The 26,473-nt window shown below is 36.8% G+C and overlaps 1 protein-coding gene across 3 annotated transcripts in view; it reads right to left on the reverse strand.

Annotated features, from left to right (window-relative positions):
- Window positions 1-26,473, reverse strand: part of LOC137299201 (zinc finger protein GLI4-like) — a 120,601-nt gene that overhangs the window by 82,185 nt on the left and 11,943 nt on the right. For 2 of the 3 annotated variants that reach the window (XM_067831788.1, XM_067831785.1), the window contains exon 2: window positions 17,851-17,993. The gene's annotated coding sequence lies outside the window, so the exon portion shown is untranslated. Of the gene's footprint in view, window positions 1-9,322; window positions 9,402-17,850; window positions 17,994-26,473 lie in introns of those variants that run through there. The other variant, XM_067831787.1, reaches the window with a different exon arrangement.

A 26,473-nucleotide genomic window follows, 5' to 3' on the forward strand; every position in this document is an offset into this window, starting at 1 on the left:
AGAATGACCCTATCAAATGTCCACTAGTTCTGGTCAAGAGTTTACAAAGATACATTGTCTTTCATACAAACCTTCCCATGCTGCTCTTTCTGTCTTTTGTAAACCACAGTTCCACTCCAGCACAATTACTCCTTGACAGTTGAATACACAACCAATCAGACTATGTCACTTCAATATCTGACCAATCACTGCCCTTCATTGTACTCTGTCCACCCTTGAGAACATTCTTGTGAAAATATTTGTCCTCACCATGTTGGTACTTCAGAATGAGTTCCTCCAGGAGTAAGTCATTGTCATGTGAGGGATCAAGAGAAGCATCTCCAAAGATGCTGATCGAGTCTTCACCTGAGGCTAATGTCCAGTCACCTGTATAGGGGAATATAAGGACCTATCATTGACTTTGGGATTATATACTGGTGATAAGACCTAACAATCTGTCAACTGTTGCAACATGCCTTAAGGTTGAATAACCCGGAGGATCACAGAAAATGATCAACTGTCCACTGATCATTATACTATGAGAATGTACATTTCATTTTGAGAGATAATTGATTGAACTGTGTATTGAATAATCCTTATGGCTTTTATGACTATTGCTGGATATATATTAATAATTCAAGCAGGGATATATCTGAAGTGATTTTAATGACAAGACCATCGTAGATTATGCAACCTAAACATGACAAACATCACATATGCAGTATATTTATTTATAGTCAGACCAAACAAGAATTAACTCTGATTATGTTGTAGATATTGTGTTAGACATTAAACTTACTTTCACACCTGGAATTACAGGTTACTCTATGCATTAATGGTTGATTTCTTCACATTTAGCTAAGTTCAAAAATATTTGTGAGACATGTTAAGAGCTGGTAGATATTAGTTTAATCTAAAACAAGAGCTATTTGAATTGGAAATGTGAACAGCAGCGAAGAAGCAATCTCCACTATGACAGACTCCAACAAAGGCAAACCTCTGCTCACATACTTGTATGATAAAACAGTTACGTTGCAAACAATCACATATAACAGTTGCTCAATTATTCATGTATGTCAAAACCACACTCTTCATAACAAATTTGGAGCATAACACCAAACTGCTGATTAAATTCTTTCCTTAGGCATCTTTTAAAATTCCTGCAAATTGAAAATTCTCGCCAGAAGTGTGAACATGGTCGACTTGGCATCAACTATAACCTTACTACGTATGATGCAACCAATCAGATCACATCAGGTGATGACAGCTACGGTCTTTGTACGAAATCAACACCATCAACATACCTGCTACGTTGATTTCACATCATGAGATTCAATTTCCACTTGAGGGGGCAAATTCATTGGTTCGAAAGTAAAATACAATAGACAAGGCATATCTCCAGGCACTGAGGTCTTCTCATGAGGTTTAATTTTACCCCTAAAACATTGGTATCTTATTTCAAACAACCACCGTGTCCTCAAGATACACAAAGTGAACAGAATACAACTATGTCAGTCATTTACTGTCAGTATTACACAGCTACATACAAATCATCCAACTGTACATGATATTTTGTTTATAAGAAACATTAAAGGGAACTTAATATTGGATAAAAAAGAAGGAATAAACGATAATATTTTGTTTCTATTTTTCTGATTATTTTGTTTCCATGTACATGTTAAAAAATATATAAAATGTGCAAGAACTTGTGCAATTCAGTTAGAAGACTTAATACTAATAATAGAAGTGACAAAACCCTTTCCTCATCCATAAGAAATCTCTTCTGAAAAAATAGTCGACTCTACGTTTATGATTATATCATGAGCATGTATTTGTTTCAGCAGTATTAAACTGTATGATGCTGTTTGTAAACCTATCACATCCGGACTACACAATCCAGTGAAAACAAGCTAGGGAAAAACACTGTCATCCACTCACTCAAGGGGGTGAAATTATCACCTCCTTAAATATGCTACAAAACTCTTTCCATAGTATTAGGAATTCTCTACTAAAAGCCATGACTTCCACATGATTCTGTTTGAATCACAAGCTTGTGCTGACAGCATCAAAGTGTGTTCATGAGTCACTAGAAAACACTAATGACAGGTTTCAGTCATCTCATCATTACTGTTTGTTAATTTTTATGAATGTGGACATGGTTTTATCGCTTCCGGTTATAATTTTTGAAAAAACAAAAGTTTAAGCAATTATTATATATAAGTTAAGAATAGAAATGTTCAATTGTGAAAGACAACAATTTGCAGAATTGTGAACTTTATACAAGGAGAACCTTTTCTAGAGGTGAAGGGTTCCTAACCTGTCATCATCTGTAGCTGAGAGACAAGCAGCTAGACCCTCCTTGGCACATATCCCTAAGTTGCATCCAATAAAAACACTCCTCATCTTGTGCATGAAGTACTTCTTCAAATGTAAGGAACATCCCATCTATTACATTACGACATCCAGCGGAGATTTAGAGTGCTAATTTATCAAATGTGCTCCTCAAGCTTCTTAAAATCACTGAAACATTTCGTCTTTTACATAATGGTGCCCCTTGGAGATTTTAAATGCTTCTTACAATGACTTTGACATAACATCTATTAAATGACAACATTCCTTCCAGTTATATAGTGCTACTTAAGTCGTGTTCTTATAAAAAAATGAAACCGTACAGCATTGTTTAAAGACTGAAGTGCCACTTATCTAATGTTACACTCAAAAAAAACATTGAAACAGTACATCTATGACTTGATGACATTGGTTGGACATTTGAAGCACTGCTTAGACCATGTTCATCTGAAATCATTAAAGTACTGCATCTATGATCTCTTCAAAACTTAACAATCTTCAGGCTACTTCCAAGAGGATACAGAATGACAATGGCCATTTTTGGTCCACAGGATCTGCATAATTTAACCAGTGAGCATATCATTTAGAATATTTACCAAAGATTTTAGATCAGTTCAATTAAAGGAGAACTACGATTCTGCATGTTACCAATTTCATATTTGCAAGTGATGTCAAGGCTAAAGGCACATATGAAATGTGTCGAAAGGCTGACCTTACAGTTTATATGATGCATTCTTCTAGAATTTGGACACGTGCAAGTTCTTGACCAAACCAGCCTTTCTAAGATTGACATAAAACAACAAGCCTAAGCTATACATTTAATGCTTTGGCGTGGACATGGATATAGTTTGATGTTTATTTAGGTCCAAAACCTCTAATAGCAACATGATAAGAGGATAGCTGAAAGCTATTTGACCTGGTCTGACAATGTCAATATGAACATCTTAAGAGTTTTCTGCAACATCAAAATTTGAAAGTTCCTGCATGTTAAAAAGATTCATTATTCTACCTCCTCCAGCCTTTCTCCAGTCTGTATTAAATCATATTCTATCAGTGTATACTCATAGGCTAGTCCAGATACACTGACAGTACAGGGGGGGCCAGTCGCCAGTCTTTTAGAAAGACAACTTGTTCTTGTTATTATATTGGGGTAGCTCAGTAGTTAAAGAGTTCATTGGTCACACTGAAGATCCGGGTTCGATTCCCCGCACAGGTACAGTACTTGAGGCCATTTCTGATGTCCCAGCACTGATATTGCTGGAATATTGCTAAAAACTGCTTAAAAGTATTCACTGACTCACTTGACAATTTGTATACTCTAATAATCAGTTCCTCAAAGAAGTCTAGTGCAAGCCTATATATCTTTCTCCACAGGGTTAACTGAGATGTCAGTAGGCTAGCATCAGGGAGGAACCTGTGCCGTGAAGGAGAGCATGTCTATACAGCCATCTTTACGGCCCTGTTACACAACTCAGGCCTATGTAGGAAGCATCACATTAACAAAGGCAATTTGAGAAAATCGGCTGATCAAAAACAAATCAGCAGGCTCACAGAGGTCGCAGGAGAGAAAGCCTGTTTGCCTGATGACTGCAGATAAAATAATTGAACGCTCTTAGCTCAGAGGCTCCTATGACCAGCCATACTATGGTAAATGAGGCGGAATTTAATCACCAATTGATGAAAAGACTGGCCTCACTAAGTCAGTGGATTCAGAAAAGAAACTACAACTCTCCAAAATGATTTATGGCCCCGGCAATGTATTGCCCTCTTTCAGACTGGGATCAAACCAGCCCAGGAGAAAGGACACCCTGAATAGACTAGGTCCTTGGTATAGATGATACTGATGGGGCCTCACTCAGCTCCCCACAACCCTCTACCAGGTAATCTTGACTTAACCTGGGTGTTGGGGGCGATCTGGAGAGGCAGAGGTGTAAATGAACTGTCTAGTTATTCTGATGATGCTAGCCGATAGAAGCCTCACTACAGCAGAGATTGGGGTATGGAGGAGACAGGGGATTATCAGGAGGGATCAGATAGCATCTCTGACTATTATTTTTAGTTAACATGTGGAATGTAGGCCATGATTGTACAGCCAGGAGAAGAATAGGTAGGTGGAGCAATCAGCTCATCTAGATGCAGCTCAAGGAAAAACACCATACAAAGTTACCCATTTGGGCAAAAATATTGGGGTTCACATTTCAAGAGAAACAGGTATATAGTGAAGAACTGGACCAAAATGCTGTAAGAAAAATGAATCATTTCATTTGAATGATAAAAGTTACTCACAATTCCCTAATTTGACCAAACGTACCTGCATTTTATCAGGTGAAATTTGACCTACATGTATTTTTGTAATTGATTGTCGCTATCAGCAGTGAAGGGAAGACATGCTTGCCTATTCCTAAGTTTAACAATTCAAAATAAAAACATAACTGAATCACTGTATTGATAAATGTTTACAATACTTAACACAGCTGTTTGAATCATTATTGCTGGAAAGTGTGTCTTAAACCCATATTAATATTTGATCAAATGCAGCTATGATCTTAATGAAGTATTCTTGGAATGGCATGTTGATTTGATGATGATGTTATGGATGATAACACAGAGACTATTAGCCCTCGAGATACCACCCTGTCTCATCCCACCTTTGTAGCTGATAACAACAAGGTGACAGTTTTATCAAAAAAACATTGTACTGTCACTTTTCCGACAAGTAGCCATCGACAAGCCGGGATCAACAGAGAGTGGACAGATTTCATTGTGTTTGAGAGCCAGAATTGCCACCAGATAAAAACTTAAGTGTGTTGTGATGACATTTATGCCTTGGCCGCAGGCATAAGATGTGAAGGTTAGATTGGGTGGAAAAAAAATAGTTAACAGAGCCTACTTTTTCAGATGCTTTTTACTAGACAAAGTGAAAAGTTCAGTTTAATTCATGTTACTTTTTATTAGAAGCAGAAATTGTAGAAAGTCAAAGTTTTGTTTACTTGAGTATGAATATGTGCTTCTGATATAAGAAAACCAAAGAACTACATGGGCTTTAAAACAGAAACTGATCTTGAACAGTAAATACCACGAGAAAGACGTTTCCGTGTTTATCATTAATCTTCACCAAAAGCATTTGAGTTGATGATTCTAATGTTAGAACGTTATTCTACATAACTTTCACATAGTGAGGACATCAGGTGTTCTTGTAAGCATAGGAAGTTGTTAATTTGGTTTTATCTTATTAGTATTCAACAACAAAAACATCTGATGAGTAAACTACAAAAATGTATTTCTAAAATAATATAATTTGATCACTGGTTCTGAAAACACAAATCAACAGAGCTCCAGATATTTTTTCAAGCGATTGGGAATTTACTCCCATGTCTGTTTATGTATAAGCAATTGCATTAACTAGCAGTAACAAGCGTTTTGTATACTTCTACTAGTTCAAAGAATCGAGTACTTTTACACAGCGCTTCTTATCTGTACTGGGTAATTGGCACTTTGAGTACATAAAATATACACATTTTTCAAAAGACCTATGTTTTTAGTAATTCTTATATTGCCAAATAGTTGGCAGTCATTTTTAAACACTCAACAAGGAAGTCATGTGACTACTACAGTAAACTCTGCACAGTGGCTACAGCAATAATAGCATTGCTTAACATTTGCTGTAGAGTTCAGGTACCTCGACGAATTGTCATATGCAAGCCAATTTAGCTAACTGAGTAAAGTACACAAGGTATCATAGACCTGTTGGGTTTTAAGTGATTCTTATGCATTTACTGTACTCCCAGATTTGTAATTACTTGAGTAAATGTGACTTTCATTAAGTAAAATACACACTTGCCTTAACTGGAGCTCTGAATCAGTGATGTGCTTGGTCAGTGTCTTTCTAGATACATATGTACCATGAAAAGTTAGTTGTTGTACAACATACGTCATATTTGGGATTTCACTTTCTTAGTAAAGTACAATTTCTAGTACTTTTTTGGGGTGGGGTGGGGTGGGGTTGAGTCAGGCACCTAATTGCTAGCACACAAAGTCAGCCACCTAGCTTTCACAAGCCACCGATTGCCTTTCCATATCCAAAAGAAATCTCTACATACAGCATAGTCCAATTACATAATGAGTGGGTGTACATGAATCAAAGTCACTAAGCGATGATACCAGGTGTTTGTGAAGTAGCCAGAGCACATGCTAACCCACATCCTAACTATTTGACCAAGCTAATACAATTTGATCTACATGTTTCTCAAAGGAAATTGGCAAAATACCCCTGTATAGTGTCTAACATCACAAAATCCCCTTGACTTTAGATACAGTATATCATATAATCCATCCTGCCTTTTTGCATCTTGTAAAATTACTTACATAAAGTGTACAGTGAACTAAAATGGCCTGATGCACTAACCCAAAAAGAATCATTAAAGAGCACAGCACAGGAAAATATGTATATTAATATGATAGTAATTTATAACATTTGTACAACAGCTCCAATACATGGCATATTCAAAGTGTCTATCATTGATATGTCTCAAGTACAGCTAAAGGGTATATAAATAAGATAGTAATTAATACCATTTTTCTTGGGGTTTCGATGATGTACACAAAAAGCCTAACCTTGGTGTGTGAAGCATATCTCCCTATTATAACAGACCTGCTATCATGTAGCTGACATTGTGGCAGTTGTTTATTGTGTAACGCCAGACATATAAAGTTGATCCTTCATTATTGTGTATCACTATGACATATAATAGTAGCATCACTTTTGCCCCGAGACAGAAACCATGCACACTGCCCAAAGTTCAACACTGACAAGCGAGATCATCAAGATTGACAAGTAAAAAAATGTGTGTCAGTTTCAGCAAATCGTGAACTCCATAATAAGAACGCCTAGCAGCAATTCAGGTACACAGTTGCATTCACATAGTTCACCGATTTCACGCAATTCTGTACCGATTTTGAGAAAATGTGGAGAGCTCGTTTCCTCTCTATTATATAGTGGCTTAGGTACGTTTTTGTGACCAGCATGGGAGAGTGATTAATTAGATACAAATGACTGAGTTTGCATCACGTAATGTGACGGAACCATGCAGGTAGCCATTGCGTTATCCCACATAATAGCAGTGTATAGTCACTGCACTCACAGCTTCAATACATGTTGACATTTTCCTTCAACTTGCAGTCTTTCATAAAAAGGGTTGCCAACTCCTGGTCTAAGGCTCATTGCCGTCGCCTAGGCAGCGAAGAACACAGAGTAAGATAGTCGTGTTTTATTACAAAATGTTCATCTGACATCTCAAGGACTTAACAAGTAAACTTTTGCCTTTAACGTGCTTGAATACATGGTTATGTAGCCTATTTATATCCAAGACATCCTTTTCATTTCACAGACTATTCAACATTAATTGAAAATCAGCATGGTTCCAAATGAAATTCATTCTAGAATTTTTACAATGAGTAGCACAAAGCACTAAAATCAATGTAATATGGTTCTGCATAATATGTTCACCATCAAACAAACTCCAGAACACACAGATATTCCACGATGCAAACAACTGTTGGTCAGATGCAACACAATTATGTATGTAATATGCGTTTAGAACTTTGTAGGGAATGGACTTGCTTGCTTTTGATAACAACTTGTTTGTTTATAACAAAGTTTCTCTGAAGCTGCTTGACAATTCACTAGGTGAGCCATCTTTGGATTGTTTGTTTTGTAGGAATCTTGTTCCAACATTGAGGAAGCAGTTATCCATTAAAAATATATTTTGTTTTAATTATAGAACATAGAGCTCTTACCCTTTCAGAAAGATTTAGTTGTGTTCTTACAGAAAGGTAGTGCCAGCAGAGTTACCCTTCTCACAAACGCCTGGTGTCATCACACTTTCTCTATGACTGATTGTCTATCATCTATGCTTACAATTTTCATATCTGATCACTATTGTCCCTCCATACCTCATGAAATCTGATTTGGCAGTTTCGTAACACTGATAACTTTCAGAGTCTAGTGATGTCAGTTATCACTTATGCCAAATCACTTACGTGTTATTCAACATTTGAGTAAGTGAATGATGTTATAGGTTGTAGATTGGGATGCTGCAGTGATTCATTGGTACACGATCAGGTTTTGACAGACCAACCTACAAACCTAAATATGTGCCTGCATGATGATTGCACTATGAAGAACATAAAGACATGAAGGGACAGGTTTATTGTTTACAACAATGAGCTTGTACTTGCACATTAGTGAACTGAGTACATCAGCAGGTTTATTGTTGGAAACGCTGAGGCAAATCTTCCTGTACATATTTCTGCACATTTTATTTTGAAGTGAGACGATAACATGATGAACAGCTTCTTTGTATTCATTCCAAGACATAACTAGACCATGGTTTCACTGTCTCTGACAATGAACTAACTAAATGACAATGATATATGACTATCCCTGAGTCTTTTACCTTGATAATATGACAATAACTGGGGGAAAAAAACATGCTGTCAGAGGGATTTAAACTTGCGAGGTCTACAATGAAAGCTTGTGGATGTAGTCGCCTGCCATGGCAAAACTGAAGACAGTATACACCATTAAGAATGACATGAAGACCAATATGCAGCCATTCTATGAAGTATTTGTGATTTTATTGGTACATCATTCTATAAATTGAACATTTGTGTGATTCACTAAGGCAGGAACACACAAAATACATTCAACTGGGACATGCGATTTTGCAGATTATCCTTTCAATGTGAGAGGTGAGTTGTGCAACCTTAAAGCAATGTGATGTTGGAAGGTTTTACTTGGCAGTTTTACTTTAAGATAAGATGTTTTTGATCTACCACAACCCCATTAAGCTGGTCCTGTCTGCGATAAGCACCAACAAACACTACCACTTATAATAATTTCTTCTTCTGATGCTCTCTGTAGCACTACTTACAGAATAGAAAACATGTCAAGTGTCAACAATCTATTTCAAATATTGTAAAAAGAACAGTTTACCCTGTTATTCATTATCCGGAGAAAGTTAGGCCACTTCCTAGTTCTTGTATTTGTTGATGAAAGGTACTGCCAGAGCCTGTTTTGATTTTCTCAGCTGTTCATATATATATTGGCTTGTGGCACCTGAAGTGGGAACGTAGCCCTCCTCTGATGGTTAGTCACATTAGCTTATTACCCTCACTTCCACTGAATGCAGCCATGCTGATTTCATTTCCCATCAATCATAGAATACAAATTGAAGCACATTCCTTGAAAATTTACACCTCTTTTGAATAAATGTTGTCTGGCAGAATTCAGCTGGAAGATTTATTTCACCCCGAATCAAAATCTTCTTCATAAACAGTCACAACAAAAAGTATGAAACATGGTTGCAGATGCCATTAGAGCTGTTATAAACAGTCCACATAACCAGACACTCTTCCATAACCCTGCAACATACCAAATGTTCCTTGTAATAATCAACAACTGTTGCAGGAACAGCCTGGGGAAACTGTCTCAACTGTTGCAGACATAATTTAAGAAACCGTCTGTACAATCTGAATCTGTTCCAGAATCAGAGCAAGGAACAACTATAAATCTAAATCTGTTCCGGAATCAGAGCAAGGAACAACACTACAGTCTGGACATGAATCAGATATAGCTAAATCTACACTCTGAAACAGAGACAGACAAAGGAATTTTGTCATATTCTGAAACTGTTTCAGAAATATTCCCAAAGAACTGTCACTAAAATCTGAGGCTGTTGCCGAAACAAACCATAGCCAATGCAAATATTAAAAGCAAAAACATGCTCCTTAAACCTTTAGCAGCCAAGTTACGCTGTAAAGTTTTTCTGCTCCCTTAAACTAAACATTAACTCCAACATTTTACTGTGGATGTGTCTGTGTAGAAAGTTTCCAACATCAACTCAACTGATGTACAGATAACACCTCCTTAATTTTAACAAATTTCAAATAATTATATCCTCTTTACTTTCACTTTTTGTCCCGAAAATTATACATTTAATGGGGAGTTTCTTCAGCACCAGTGAAGGGAACTGATATCTAAGGGGAAACACTTATCATAAACTGTGTTCATTCCTTATCTGTGCACTTGGTATACCGCAGCAATCATTACAATCTCAAATATAACATTTGGTCCAAAGCAGGAGCCATGGGGACTTTATTTCCATTATCATCGTTAATGGCATGGCAGTAAGCATAAACATGTAATAGGCTTCATAAACTGTACAGACTAAGTGGAAACCATGTCATTTTCTCCCCCTTTCTTGTCCACTTGCAGACTGACTTGTAAGAACAGGACATTTCTCATAAGCAATAAAATATTCACAAGACCAGGTCTAACAACATATTGATACACTGTAAGTTGTTCACTGGTCGCAAGGGGTATTACTGGTATTATAAGTAATACGCTTTTCAAATGATATATGTTGAAACATTCCTTTCTAAGAACCAGTTTATTGGGTAAAATATATATGAAGTTTTGTGACTATTGCTTTGGTTTAAATCTAGACGGATTGTCATTTTTATTTTATGTTTTCCTTCATTATTTACTTCAAAACATCAGACTTTTACATTCTGCAAATTGTTAAAAAAAGAGATAATAAAATCCATAACTAACCAAGATAATTTTTGGATTGCTGTTAAAAAAAGTCTTTTTTTAGATCCTTATCTAAAAACAGGATCTGCACATACAGTCAGTGTGAATGTGAAACACTTCAGCTCCTAATATATTGCAATCCAGCTTACATGCCAGTACACAGTACCAGTCTACTTGTCACCATAATGGTACAGATTGAACAGTTAGGGCTGGTATGGGCAACTCGGAGCTGCATCTGGGTAGCCATCTCAATACCCGGACCCGTAATGATCATGTGACGTTCTGATTATACAATTTAATATGTTATTCTTTCATGACTCAAAAGTTGTATTGTGTCTGAAGCATAATTAAGCATAATTACAGTCAATTAAGATATTGAAAAAAAAATCAAACATTTAGTCTCTGAGCTGACAAGATATTGCCATTTCTTACAAATGTGATGTAAAAAATTATTATAATTAACATAAGTACCAAGGTAGAACATTTGGACCCAACCTAGCTCAAGAAACAATGCAGCGTATCACAAGCCAATATTTCATTTTGGCTAAGCTAATGTATTCTGCTAGGCAAGAACTTTTAATGTAATTTTTGTGCTTATCTGATGTTCTACCAGGATAAAGAAACTTATTTTAAGAGATGGATACTGTCAGCGTTTTTCTTAGATATAAGCAACATTCTTCAAGTCAATATGCCATATTCTGAATGGGCTCAGTGAATTATTTTTCTACGATATTCTATTTGGTCTAAGTAATATGTTCCTCCATGTCTGTTATTGGTGAAAAAGGCAGACCTAATAAAACTGCTGTCTATGTCTACCTTCAGTGAAATATAACTTCACATTTCACCATTTCAGTCATATGCTGGAAAAGCATGATTATCAAATAGTTCCCAAAATTGGAAGATAATTTTATGCAATATTGCAATGCTTTTAATAAGGATCAACTAAAATATCTACTTTGTGGCTATTTGGCTTACAAGGCAACTCACTGATTAAACAAAATGCCATGATGTATCAAATCCAGCGTCAATGCTTATATTATGCATATTGCACCCATTTCTCCAAATCAGCTAACTACAGGAAACATTACCCATGACCGTATAATACATCCAATATGTTTAGCAGACATCGCACTGGTCCAGCACTAAATGTAGGAAGGATATGTCCCAAGTCGAGACTCCAACCTTCAATACTCTTTACTGCTACAAAAATAAATATGGCGGCCATATGGACATGATAGTCCCTACCTCTTGAAAACATAACTTTTGTATTATTAGTTGAATTTGCAATGACAAAGGGTACACCATGAGACAAAATCATTTAAACAGATATAATAATTTCCATTTTTCAAAGTTTGTCATTATTTCTAGTGTAATGAAAATGCTCCTGTCATCTAAAATCAAAATGGCTGCCATATTGACATCTGCTCTTTGACAAGCAACAAGGGTGTTTATCTGACATGGGAACCTTTCCCCTGATGTAAAACAAAAGCTTGTGAAGGTCATATACATTAGAAGTAAGCTGAGAATGAGAAAAGACTGTTACACAGTATACATCTGCCAATGTTTCTTCATATCAAGGATGCCAGTTTTGAACTTTCTGCAGGTCTTATAGAAATTCATCCTTCAAGAATGTACATCATGATGCATCCTTTCACATAACAGTATAAACTGGATGTTCACAAGAATGTGAATCTTAAATGCATCATACAATTGGAGTTCTGTCATTTTACTAAGACAAATAAAAGATACATGATCGATGTAATGCACACATACATCTTTAACACATTATCATAAGTAATTGCAGTGTTACATCTGAAGTTCAATTTAAAAAAGCATATCCTTCAATACATAATGAGACAGAATGCAATACTTAACACATGGAATATGATAAATAATCAGCAACAGAAAAGGCACTCAAAATGGCTCCTAAATATATGACACAAGGAACAAAGTGACACATTATAATTTTTATGAGGTTTGTAGACAGTGTTCCTTAGTTCCACCCAAACCACTATCTTATTTAATTATTTCAGCATCAACAATGAATTAACATCCATATGAATCTTTTCACATTGTCATTTCTCATGAAATACATGATTTTTGTAAGTAGTCTGCAGATCAAAGAAATGCCTGACTTTCATTTCACAAAATACACATTTGATGTTTTTCAAATTAGTCTGTTTAAGTGAAGGTTAAACTGGATGACTTTCTATTTATACAATACAAATTCTGCAAAGTTTTTGAAAGCAGTTTGCAGGAACATAGGTTAACATGAAGGCTGAAGTAATCAGGACCAGGCTTGTGCACCGACAGGCCTCCCTCCTCCCTCCGCCCAATGCACAAGGCGCAGTCAACGGAAACTTATCACATTCGTTGCCACGCCATGAAAGTGGAGTCTGATCTTCAAAGCCTAGCACAAAACATTTGTGGCACATTTGGAAGGGTTTTATATAGACGACCAAGGCATGTGCCTGTTTTGATGCAATCTGTCGGCAAATGCAAGAGATTCTGCAACATACATGGCGAGAATGCCTGCATAAATACAGAGAAACGAGAGACACGGAAACAATGTGTTTGATGGCATGCTGAATGTTTTCTTACGCTGGTTAGATCCCTACCCTGCTAATATTCCTACAATGTTTTCAGGACATCTGGGAGATCGATGATGCAAGTTCACACCTGGGACATATATACCGTTCCCCTCAGGTGATACTAATTACAGGTATCTCATGGGAACAGAACTTCCTTCTATTCCTTACGTTGCAGTATGTTCCTCTAACTCATACATGTTCATTCATATGTAGAACAACAAACCAGTCATAAACATAACATCATGATTGTGTTAGTATTTATTGTGTCTTTTCACTATAAGTAACTATCTAAACATAATCTCAAACTATTTAGGATACCGTCAAGCTAATTTACCTTTAAGAGAGTAAACAGGGACAGTATTGAGTGAGTATACAAAAAGAAATGTTTACTGACAAATCTTATAAATATGATTATACATTCAGTACTTGTGTAGCTATAGGTTTAAGTGAGTGAGACGGTTAACACTGCTTGGCATGCAATATTACAGTGATATCACAGCATGACAGCAGTGGGAAAAGAGCAGCAAGTGATGCCGGTGGTATCTCAGGTTGACCATTTTCTCCCCCCAAAATGACCATGGGTATGGCGATAACAGACCTTAAAACATAACCTGGATTCCAGGACTGAAACTCACTATCACAGGTCAATCTGCCATACTGAAGGGATGCAACTCAAGAAGGCAGTCATATAATGGTTGTAAAGTTAACCCATCTCACTGATGTATAATGCTTATCTTGAAGACACTGACAATGTTGCTGCATATATGGTATGTAGTATCTAGGATATTACCATCCCGATTTCTGAAATTGTTATGATATAGATCATCTATGAATATTTTCATTACATTGTGTGTTTAGATTTAGATTGTAATTTATAGAATATTGCCACTGTTTCTTTATTGAATGCTATGCACTAAAATATGTTACCTTATTGTACATATGTACTCTGCAGGCATTATAACCCTGCATCTACAGACTAAGTGTGAATCAAATACAGTGAAAGCTGTCTTACTCGGACCCTAAGTAACTTGGTTTTCTATATAATTCGGACCGAATTGTTGGTCCTGGCAGAACTAAGGTATCACTACATATAGGCTAACCAATTCGGACTTCATGTAACTTTTCAGATTTCAGACTAAATCTGCACCCTTCAAGGTAATTTACTATGAAAACATTGCTAATTAACTTGGACTAGCGGGACTGCCTGAGGCGGAAGTGCTTTGTAGTTAGCCGATTACCGACTTCAAACAGATTATCAGGTGTGATGATAACCAATTAACAAGAGGAATTACCAAAGCAGTTCAGCAAGCTGACACGACTCACTCAGTGTCATTTTGATGGTATGCGATTTTGTTATAAAAAGACGATACTCCAGTAATTTCTCATCAGTGACAAAAGGGCTGAACCACCACCGAAGCGGAGACGTCCAAATGCAGCCCTTACCTTGACTGACAAGATCAAGTTGATCAACCATGCAGAGAGGCTACTGGCAGTGAAGCAGAAGGACCTTGCAGAAAAGTATAAAATAAGCAAACAGACAGTCTTGGACAGTCTAAGAAGATGGGAGTTCGAGCAGTTCGAGACAAATGTCAACGGCGACTCAGTCTAAGTAAACTTCGTCTCAGTGTATTTCGTTACACTCCACCACCGAGTCTAAGAAAACCTAGTAAAAGGTTGCGTCAGGTAACCTTTGAGCAACCAATGACGGTCCAACCAAATGCGAGACGGTTAAATAGATTTAACCAATCAGACATCAGCTGCTATTTAGCGATCGGAGGGACTTTCAAAATATTCAGGTCACTGACACATATCTCTCCACAAACAAAAATCAGCATATAACACAGTTATTTGACCTGCAGTATATACGCTTTGGGTTTTCTGTTGACATGGTTACCATTAGCTAATATATCCACAAATTAACATCCTTGAATATTATCAAAAACACTATTTTCAGCGACTGTTTACTCACCGTTGTCGTGGCAGTACGTACGCCGAGTGCATCACCCGGAAGCGATCGTACGCTATATAGCATCCGTAATCGTTCGGGTACGAACCTTTTCGAGATAAAAAGTTCATAAGGGATGTGCGAATGTGCACTTTCGTAATTTGGTAAGCTGTGCTCTGATTGGTCAATCTCAAAGGTTACCTGACAAAACCTCCCATAAGGTTCTGTTAGACTCAGTAGTGGAGTGTAACGAAAAGTAGTGAGGATAAGTTTACTTAGACTGACGGCGACTTGAAAAGACGACACATGGGGAAGTTTGATGAGATTAGCGTAATGCTACATGACTGGTTTTCCCATGTGCGAAGCAAGAATATGCCACTTTCAAGGCCAATTCTAAAAGAGAAGGCGCTTCAGTTTTCTGTGGAACTCGGTGTTAGCGACTTCAAGGCTTCAGATGGATGGTTTTCTAGCTGGAGACATTTATTCATTTATTTGTGTCTTTCATCATAACAGTACTGTGCATGGGTATCTCCTGGTCAAGGGAGCTAACTCTTGACTCTCACCAGTCCAATTCGGACTCCTTGTAATTCGGACACAAAAGTCGGTCCCAGTTGAGACCGAATTCGACAGCTTCTATTGTAGCCACATTGATGCTTCAAATAAATCTGCTACAACCAGTAGCCATCGTCATACATAGCAGGTTACAGCTTTCTAGGGCATGACATAACCAATATCATACCAGGATGAAAACACATTTTCAGTTTGTTAAGGCAAAGACATATTCTTGTTCCTTCAGTACAACCCCTATAAGAGAACATTTTGTTTCTACATGAATGAAATTCCAGTCATTTGAGAAACACTCAGTTCACACTCACAATAATTATAAACTGAAGGACTTTGCTCATGAGAACATATGTTACAGTAGTTAAACACATAAATGTAACCATTACTTAACATCTTGATTTTGGCTTTAATGTTACACATCCATTATCCAATGAAGGTCTGATACCGTGCAGTGTGTTTGATGGTTAGATCTCTTCTGTTATCACTGATTAAAAAAATCAATGTTTTTATGCTATATATCAACTGTCCCAGAGCAAAGTCTAATGGAATAACAGCATTTAGCAGTGACATTGCATTGCTATTCTCTGAAAGTGAAGTATTAAGTGAACAATCCATTCTAATAATTCATCTGACAATAGCAGACAGAACTGAGCTTCTTCCTGCAAAATCAGTGTCAAAAGTACAAAAGATACAATGGCTCTGTGGAATAATGTGTGTTAAATTGACTGTGGAATTGTGTGTGCTAAGATGAATCTGTGTCATTATGTGCGCTAAAATGATTCTGTGTAATTGTGTGTGCTAAAATGATACTGTGTAATAGTGTGTGCTAAAATGATTCTGTGCATTTGTGTGTGCCAAAATGATTCTGTGTAATTGTGTGTGCTAAGATGATTCTGTGTAATAGTGTGTGCTAATATGATTCTGTGTAATTGTGTGTGCTGAGATGAATCTGCGTAATTATGTGTGCTGAGATGAATCTGTGTAATTGTGTGTGCTGAGATGATTCTGTGTAATTATGTGTGCTAAGATGATTCTGTGTAATTATGTGAGATAAAATGATTCTGCGTAAGAGTGTGTGCTAAAATGAATCTGTGTAATTGTGTGCACTAAGATGATTCTGTATACTTGTGTGTGCTAAAATGATTCTGTGTAATTGTGTGCACCAAGATGATCCTGTGTAATTGTGTGTGATAAAATGATTGTGTAATTGTGTGCACTAAGATGATTCTGTATACTTGTGTGTGCTAAAATGATTCTGTGTAATTGTGTGCACCAAGATGATCCTGTGTAATTGTGTGTGATAAAATGATTGTGTAATTGTGTTCACTAAGATGATCCTGTGTAATTGTGTGTGCCAAAATGATTCTGTGTAATTGTGTGTGCTAAGATGATTCTGTGTAATAGTGTGTGCTAAAATGATTCTGTGTAATTGTGTGTGATGAGATGAATATGCGTAATTATGTGTGCTGAGATGAATCTGTGTAATTGTGTGTGCTGAGATGATTCTGTGTAATTATGTGTGCTAAGATGATCCTGTGTAATTATGTGTGCTAAGATTATTCTGTGTAATTATGTGTGCTAAGATGATTCTGTGTAAATATGTGTGCTAAGATGATTCTGTATAATTATATGCGCTAAAATGATTCTGCGTAAGAGTGTGTGCTAAAATGAATCTGTGTAATAATGTGTGCTAAGATGATTCTGTGTAATTGTGTGTGATAAAATGATTCTGCGTAAGAGTGTGTGCTAAAATGATTCTGTGTATTTGTGTGCACTGAGATGATCCTGTGGAATACAGTCCAGAACATGAGAAACACTCTCAGACTTACCACACTGACTTGGTACATCCACGCATATATTTGGATCAACATTGCACAGTGTCCATTAAGTTGTCCCCAATTCCTAGAATGTGTTGTATCACACACAATATTCTGGCACAGTTCCGGTCTCCTGGGAGCTCAGTAACGCTGCTCTGTAAATAAACAAAGATGTGATACAATCCCTTCAAGACGTGTAATTCAAGAGTTCTTAAGTTAAATGCTTCCTTAAAAAGCCTAAGGCTTGTTTTCACATGTGTACATAGCCAAAAACACATCACCAGATAGCTATTGTGATGCAGGATAACATACTAACATTACAGTCTCTGTATCACAGACACATGCCCATGTCATATTCATAGACAAATGTACACTTTAGTGTACCAGAAATTGTAAACAATTTGTTGAATATATATATACTGATTCTTCAAGGACTGCGATGCAAAACTATTTTCATCTCTTATTTTTGTTTTATATTTTTCTTATCATTGATTTCATCACTTTCATGTTACCATCATTCAGAACCAAAAGGAATTTGTTTCTTAAACTTTTCTTGGGCTCAAAATATATTTTTTTGATATGTATCTACATGTTTTTTCAGAAGATGAAGACATTTTAGTGAGTATGGTTTTCTTAGTGCAAATCGTTCCAGTTCGTATTTACAAGGTTATAATAATGTACTGCTGTCATTAGATGTATATTATCGCTAGATTAATATCAATCGCTGGATTATCTGGTCCAACCTATGCTACTATTACATACTGAATATTGCTGAGTGAGGCATTTTAACAACAAAGACAAACAAATATTGGGGACTGTTGGTTGACCTTTGGTCTTACCAACAAGCACAGGACCATGAGATACATGATATTGATCTCACCTGTGTAAACCATTCAGGCTAACGTTTTGTCTGTCCATCTTTGGTGAACAAAGAAGACAACACCAGACTTATGTCTACGAACCAACAAACAGATACACAACAAGTTGACAGGTGCCTCTATTGGGGAAAGACATGCCCACCTTTACATGTACACCTGCTAACATCTGAAGAGTGATTATAAACACTTGCTGATGATCTGGTCAGGTTCATACAATGGAGTCTGCTTTCAGCACAGATTTCTGATGGAAAAGGTTCTGTTGCTTCCATTTACCCTGTTCTTTTTTATTCAGATATTATAAGCTTTACAACAACCTACAAGAAACAAGCAATTATTTAAATGAGATTTTCAGTTTGGCCACACATCAGGCAGCCAAAAGAATAGCTTGAGTGACATTGGAACTGGGACATACAATATGGAACTTACTTTATGGATAACAACTTCTCTATTTCTTCATTCCTTCTTAACAATGGTACAAGAATCTGTATCAAAACATCACACTCACAAAATAAATAAGTTGTTTTCAATGACACATGTTATCATGTAAAAGATTGTATACATTTCTTGGATGAAAAGAAAAGACATTCTGTCACACAAATTTCAAACTGAACACCATGATAATAAATCTCTCACACAAATATCTGCAGTGTTCAAAGGAACCCTTACAATTGTCACACAATTTATTTACCCATTTTGTCCCTCAGATATCTGATAAAGAGAAGACACTAGTAACTGTATAGTTCTCTGCCAATCAGAAGACACTAATAACTATATAGTTCTCTGCCAATCAGAAGACAGTAATAATTGTATAATTCTCTGCTAAAATAAAGACACTAATCATAGTATCATTCTCCAAAGAGAAGACACTAATAATTGTATAGTTCTCTGCCAAACATAAAATACCAGCAGATATTGTTGCACAATTGGCAGCTGTGTGCAGAAGGCATCAACACTTCTCCAGGGTCCAGGTAGAACACACATCTAATGTCAGACAATATGACCTAAGCATTTCTGTTACTGCTTCATCTTTAAGGTGACATAAAAAGATTCTTGCACCCTTTTATACAATTGTTAGGAAATAAGAGAAAATAAAACTGACAGGGGGCACAAAAGTTTCTCTCACATTCATGCCATGAAAGATATCACTAGCACAGATGTCATGTAAGAACTTCAGAATGGATGTGTCAAAAGGACGGTTTATTTATTCCAATAAATCAAGAACATAAAATTTACAAGTAGAACATTTATCCTGTTTGTTACCCATAGATTGAGAGTGGGAAGCATAAACTTAGGCCACAAGTCAAACAGGAGCTGCTGAGGTCTGCAGCCTCGTCCAGTGATAAGACATTTTCACACACTTTTTACTGTTAGCTGAAACTTCACAATCTCACAAAAATATGACAAATACAGTCTTGTAGGGATATAGAGTTTCACAACCACATTTTTAGTCAGTGAGGGAGGATAAGGGCCTTGATACAGGCCCTGTCACTCAGACTCACCAACCATAGCCCAACAGCTCCCAGATAACGTTTCACGCCCATCTCGGCCAATTATTATAGCAAAGTCAAAGTTTTCATCAAGTCAAGATGGAATTAACCCTGAAGATCCCTGTTGAACTAGAAGGGTTTATAAACCTTCTATGCAACTTGCCGCCCCCTTTCATCTCCACTGCCATAGATAAAGTAAGAAATAGTTCAGGAAAAGTCCTACAAAGCTGAGACCTTATCAAAACCAAGCCTGCTGGGCTGTAGCTCAAATAATCTAAAAAGACTGATGGGTTCTGTCCTTAACTCTGATTGATGTTCATGATTTACTCTTTCTGAAGGTTAGGGAAGTGAATATGTGCTGTCCTCCTAACACCAGCAGTGTTAAAGACACGACTTGCTTTGTTAGCAACAAAGATCAGGACTTGATAGCTTCTTACATGAGAAACACAGGCTCCCTACTTTTACAGCAAGGCCACAACAGCATCATATATCTATTGTGTTGTAATACAATGGCAGTATCATACACACTGGCCATGTACTTGATCATTTCACTTCCTCTATATTATATGAATGTTTATCTCTGAATACATATAATTTTAATAGCAACAAATAAACCCATTTAAACTGAAAAGGAGTCCCAGTGAGTTGGGAGATTCAGGTTGACCTGAGGAAATCTTGACTTACTTCATTTAGACCTTTGGCACTGCAGGGCTGGGTTGTAGAGAAAATAATGTGGTTCAGGGACTGTGAGACAGACTACCTCTATTCGACATTACATTGGCTCTGCTTATGCAGAGCTGATATAACTAAATTTATCTTACTTTATACATGAATGTCGCTTTCTGATTGGCTAGACGCTATTCTATTATTTTCAATGTACCCCGCTTACAGGCAATGTATTATTTTCAATGTACACCACTGAGAATTCCGAACTCTTCTCGTGCTTCATGGTAGTACTTTTTTACCTTGAATAACATTGAATCACACACAGAAATTACTGATGTTTTGCGATTGAAAATCGATGGAAGGGTGATAACTCTAAACCTGTTTACCTTGTGTCGTCTGCAAAATGGCGATTCGCCTTGCATTCAACAGAAGTGCTTCAAACATTTCAAAATTAAAACTCAGGAGTTCGGTAAGATAAATACAATGTTCACTGGTCCCTCCGGGGTCCATGGGCTCATGAACCCTCAAGGTTTGTTTATGTTCCCGTGGTCCCTCGCCCTGCAGCTGGAGGTTTGTTTATGTTCCCCTGGTAACTGGCCCTGTGGCTCGGGGAACATAAACAAACCTTGAGGGTACATTGCCCAATGACCAGTGAACAACTTATATTGTGGCTATATAACAACCAGTATACTTCCCCAATTTGTCAAACACAAATAAATTATTCCCTAACTAGGTTCTGCCTCTACAGTATCTGTACTTTTCACTCTTCATATACCAAAATATTAAAAGATCATGCAGTGATTACTTACACATGATTTTGATAGAATATGGAATGTTTGCTGTCAGTTTTTGTATAACACAAACCTTCTATGTAAACTGAATGCCTAGATTGTATTGCCAGTATAACAATAATTCAAACGTGCTTTTGCTTGGCTTATTCCTGGAAGACCTTTCTCTTTCCCTAACACTGAAGACACCAATCATCACACATCCCGACATCGTGATAACCATTAATTATGGCACCTTATCTCATGACCATGCCGATATCAGCATTCGTTAGACATAGTTCCATTGTGCACAGGCCAAATATCTTCACATGGTGCCAGCTAATAAATGTCACATTATGGTATAGTTTCTCCATATATTGTAGAACTCTGTTGAACAAAAAGCCAAAGAATTCTTGAATCTCTGATGTTCCATATCAGCAGCCATGTTTGATGGTACAATATTGCCTTTCTCTATGAAGACACATGCTTTCATAATGAAGCATGTCATTCAGATGCTAACAGACCCTTCACAGCATCACATTCCTATCAGCATGAGAGGTGTTAGGCAATGCCACGGTACTGAACCATGGAATGTCCGGCAGTAAAGACATTATCAGAGGCGTTGCAGCCTCAGAGAATACAACAACATTCCTGGAGATGTTTACACTGGTTACCCTGTCCTGTTCCAAATGTGTTTATGACCAATTAGCACAAGTCTGTTTGTCCTCATGATCACATTCATCCGACCCCTGACCTCAGGCTGGCTTTCATAGCTCCCTTGGGGTCTAAGTGGGCCAGTTAAGACACAGTGACTATTGTTCCCATTCTTTGTACACCTGATTGCTCACTGAACCTTTGATTTTCTTCCTCAAAGAAAATACTAAAGTTTACATTGAATTACAGTAAATATTTTAATTTTTGAACTCTAAGAATGAAGAATACAGCTGATTTGTTCAATACAATTCACAAGATTCTTGAAACATTCTAGTTGGTGAAAGGTTTAACGATGACTGCCATTTAGAAATGCGTATTAATCTTGTAAACATGACAACAAATAATATGAACCAGAACATTATTCAAACCTGTGAAACATTGGGATAGTGCAGAAAAAGATTAGCATTAGACATAGGGGCGGACACAGCTTTTTGAGAACGGGGTAAGGAGCACACTTCATTTTACCTGCTTTCATAGCAGGTCTCTGTATGAAACAAAAATTGTTTGTATCTGAAGGTTTTCATTCCCCCATTATATAAAAAAAAAAGTTTGACCTTTTACGACCAAACATCAAATAAATTTGATGAAAACAATTTTATAAGTTCTAAAATAATGAAGTCGTTCTAAATGTATGAAGGAAAAGATGTGTTTGTTCACCTGAAGATGCTGCACATGAATCTGTAGTGTTGCCTGAATTGTAGACTTGTTATCAAACCCTTATGAATGATAAGGTGATGAGTGTATTCTAGATAAATCCTTAAAACAAGCAAATTTACTTGTGCAGACATTTTACTCAACAACACTGAAGGACACAATATGATCATTATGAACTCAACAAATTATTGCCTTAAAGACTATTAGTAATGTTTTACACTGCAATCTCAACATATCACAATACATTACAGCCATAAGATGAAAGTCTTCATGATCAAGTCTGAACCAGAAAATCCAGTGACTGACATGATGAAAGTTGTTATAGGTAGGTAGAGTAACAGGCATAAATCAAGTGAAGAGAAACCCCAGACCAGATGCCATTATAAACCATTCCCAACCAGTGAACCGTCATGGAACCGTCATACAAATCTAACGAGCCGACAGACCTTTGATAAAATCAGACTTAATCATTCTTACTTTTTTGAAGGACAATGCAACCTCGTATATAACCTGCTTTTCCATTTGAAATTGCAAATGTCATGACACAAATGAACCCAGATCCTAGCATTCATTCCTTAGTCTCCTCCCAATACCTGAAGGATGGCGTGTAGGCTGCCCAGTTTCCTAATGAGCAACTGCCATAAAACCTGGAGACTTGATAACTCATCATACTCCACAGATTAGGTAGTCAAAGCTTTGCTGACTCAGAGATGATTACTGCAGTTCATGTCATCCACATACTTCCTAGTGTTCCTCACTTCACAGAACCTTTCATGCCTTGTAGCATAACTCATGAACTCATGAAAAACTAATCAAGGCTTTAATTGGGTTATTTCGTATCTGCTTCATACCTATTGCAGGAATACTCCTATGTCAACCATCTGCTTCATACCTATTGAAAGAATATCCCCCACGTCAACCATCTGGTTCACACCTAGTGCCATAATATCCCCCTATGTCAAATATTTAGTTCATTCCTACTGCAGGAATACCTCCTATGTCAACCATCTGCTTCATACTTAGTGAAGGAATACCCTCGTGTGAACCATCTCATTTCAAACTTTCAGAGAGACATGGAGGATAACATATGTGCAACCAGGAATGATGGATGTGCTGTCATGAGTATGTTATTTCAGAAAGTTCTGAGCAACTGTTCATAAAAAAACCCCAAATGATCCATAGGAGCAGTCTGGTTGATAACAGTCTGAGGAAAACCTCCTATGTCAATTGTCTTTGTACTTTTTTTTACACCAAACCAAACCTTTGGCTTCTGACTGTCATTAGTTTAAATGGAATACTAACAGCACATATATCCATCAGGACATCATGATCCTACATGATCTTTTCAAACTACTGTCAGAGCCTGATATAAAAATAAATGATTGATTTTGATATTAATAAAGGGTTTACAAACTTCATCAAAAGGTTTGATGGTGATTAAAGGTCACATGCAACCAATCAAATATAATTAAAACACAGTTATCACTTATTTATGATACATAATATGTATTGATGATTAAGAAAAAACAAATAAACAAAATTATAAGCGTATAATTGCAAATCCATAGTGCAAAATTTTGTACTTGGGTTTACCTCCCTTGAAATGAAACATCCGCAATACTGAACCAAGTCAGAGTTGGTGAGTGTGCACTCAAGTGTAACAAGGCCTTTTCATTGGCCACTGGTTCATTTGCAGATACGCTTACCCAGCTCTTTCTTTATCAGCCTGATAGGTGTTAATTTCAGACTGCCTGGCATCAGTTATTGAAGTTGTGCCTTGCATACTGTCATTAGCTGACAGGCAGACATATAGGTGTCAATAAACCAGACATTGAGTTTTCACAATCAACCAGTTTTTTTTTCATGTAACGAGTAGATTATTTACTTGTTCCTGTTCACAACCAAGATTAGACGATTGCTCATGACATCATAGTCTGGGCAGGCATACTGGTTCAAGCTCCACGAACTTATTCAGTGTAAAGACATGAGTGCAGGGCAGCATAGCTGCTGAAACCATGTTTCTCCCACAGCTGGGGGTAAAATTAGTGAATTTTTTTAACTCTGACTTTGTGGGCATTTTTTTCATCGGATTTATTGAAAGGTATCACAATCTGCAAAGTTATGTTTTATGTTGCAGGTCACCTTTAATCCTTAATTGAAATGAACAGTCAAATCACCAGGTTTTGCTTTCTCTTATTTAATTCAGCCTCATTCAGAAGATAAATTTTGTTTCGAATGTTTAGTAACAAAGGCAACTCATAGTCCAGGGTAAGATAGGACGTTTAGATTAAGGACGTTTACATTTGTAGTAGAATTTTTTTTTTTTTTCGAAAAGTATAATTTTTCTTGATTGTGTTTATTACAGTTAAGTCGGAAGTGTTTTTCATAGTTTAATATGTAGAGAGTCCTCTGAGTTGTATACTAAAATTATGGTTGCTTAATATTTATAATGCATTCAATGTCTTTGGGATATACACTCTGTTGATAACGTCATAAAGATATCCCCTTATGCCCATCAAATTCTTAGTGAACTTACGTGTATGTACTGCATCTTAACCAAAATACACATATATTTCTTCTCATGTTCAATGACGAAATAGTATTTCTTGCCTGAAATCATATTGATAATGTCATTATTTGACAGTGTGAAATATTTATCTGAACACACAGTCATGATGCAAAACAATCTATTACACAGGATGGTATTTACAACATTTTAAGTAAATCCAAAGTTTCCAGCAAAGCTTGTTGGTGGGAAGACAGCATTAAAATGTCATATTCCAGACATACCACAGAACATGGCCTTATGGCAGGAACTACCCAAAGACACTGGAAGTGTAATTAACTGTGATAAGACTGATAGAGTGCAGGCATTAAAGGTTGAAATCTGTGATGGACTTGTATTTATCCTGCAGCTAACAAGTCACCCCTGTATAAACTGAACTGGAGGTCTCCCACTGCTAGTGGATATCTGGCCACAAATATACATGAAAAGTCTTTTTGCATTTATGTCAAGTGAAACTGAAAACATGTATGTATGTTTGAGAAGGAGTCACTGAACAAGTGATCCTATGGTTTTAATGCTGTCTGTGGGTCCCAGATAGGGTCCCTCATATTGTAGGAGTCAGTGAGTTAATTTTTAATGTCATTTGTAATATCTCGGCAATATCGTGACGACAAAATAAATATATATTACTAATACTTGTCTAAAACCCTGTCAGTGAAGGACAGTATTGCGTCTAGAATATCACAAATCGATTCAAAATAGTTTGAGTTTAGTTTAAAATGTTAAATCATTTCAAAACAACACAATATAAAATCAGGCTATAGATGGTGAGCAACTGAAGGCAGACCAGCATACGTGGGACTGATATTGGAGGGAAGCATTATTTCTAACAGGATTTTGACCAATTTTGCGGAAACCTTTAGCAAAGATAAAAATGTGGTGCTAACAAACCTGGAAACAACA

The sequence above is a fragment of the Haliotis asinina genome, chromosome 10 (genome assembly GCF_037392515.1).
Source record: "Haliotis asinina isolate JCU_RB_2024 chromosome 10, JCU_Hal_asi_v2, whole genome shotgun sequence".
In the NCBI taxonomy this organism is placed as follows: domain Eukaryota; kingdom Metazoa; phylum Mollusca; class Gastropoda; order Lepetellida; family Haliotidae; genus Haliotis; species Haliotis asinina.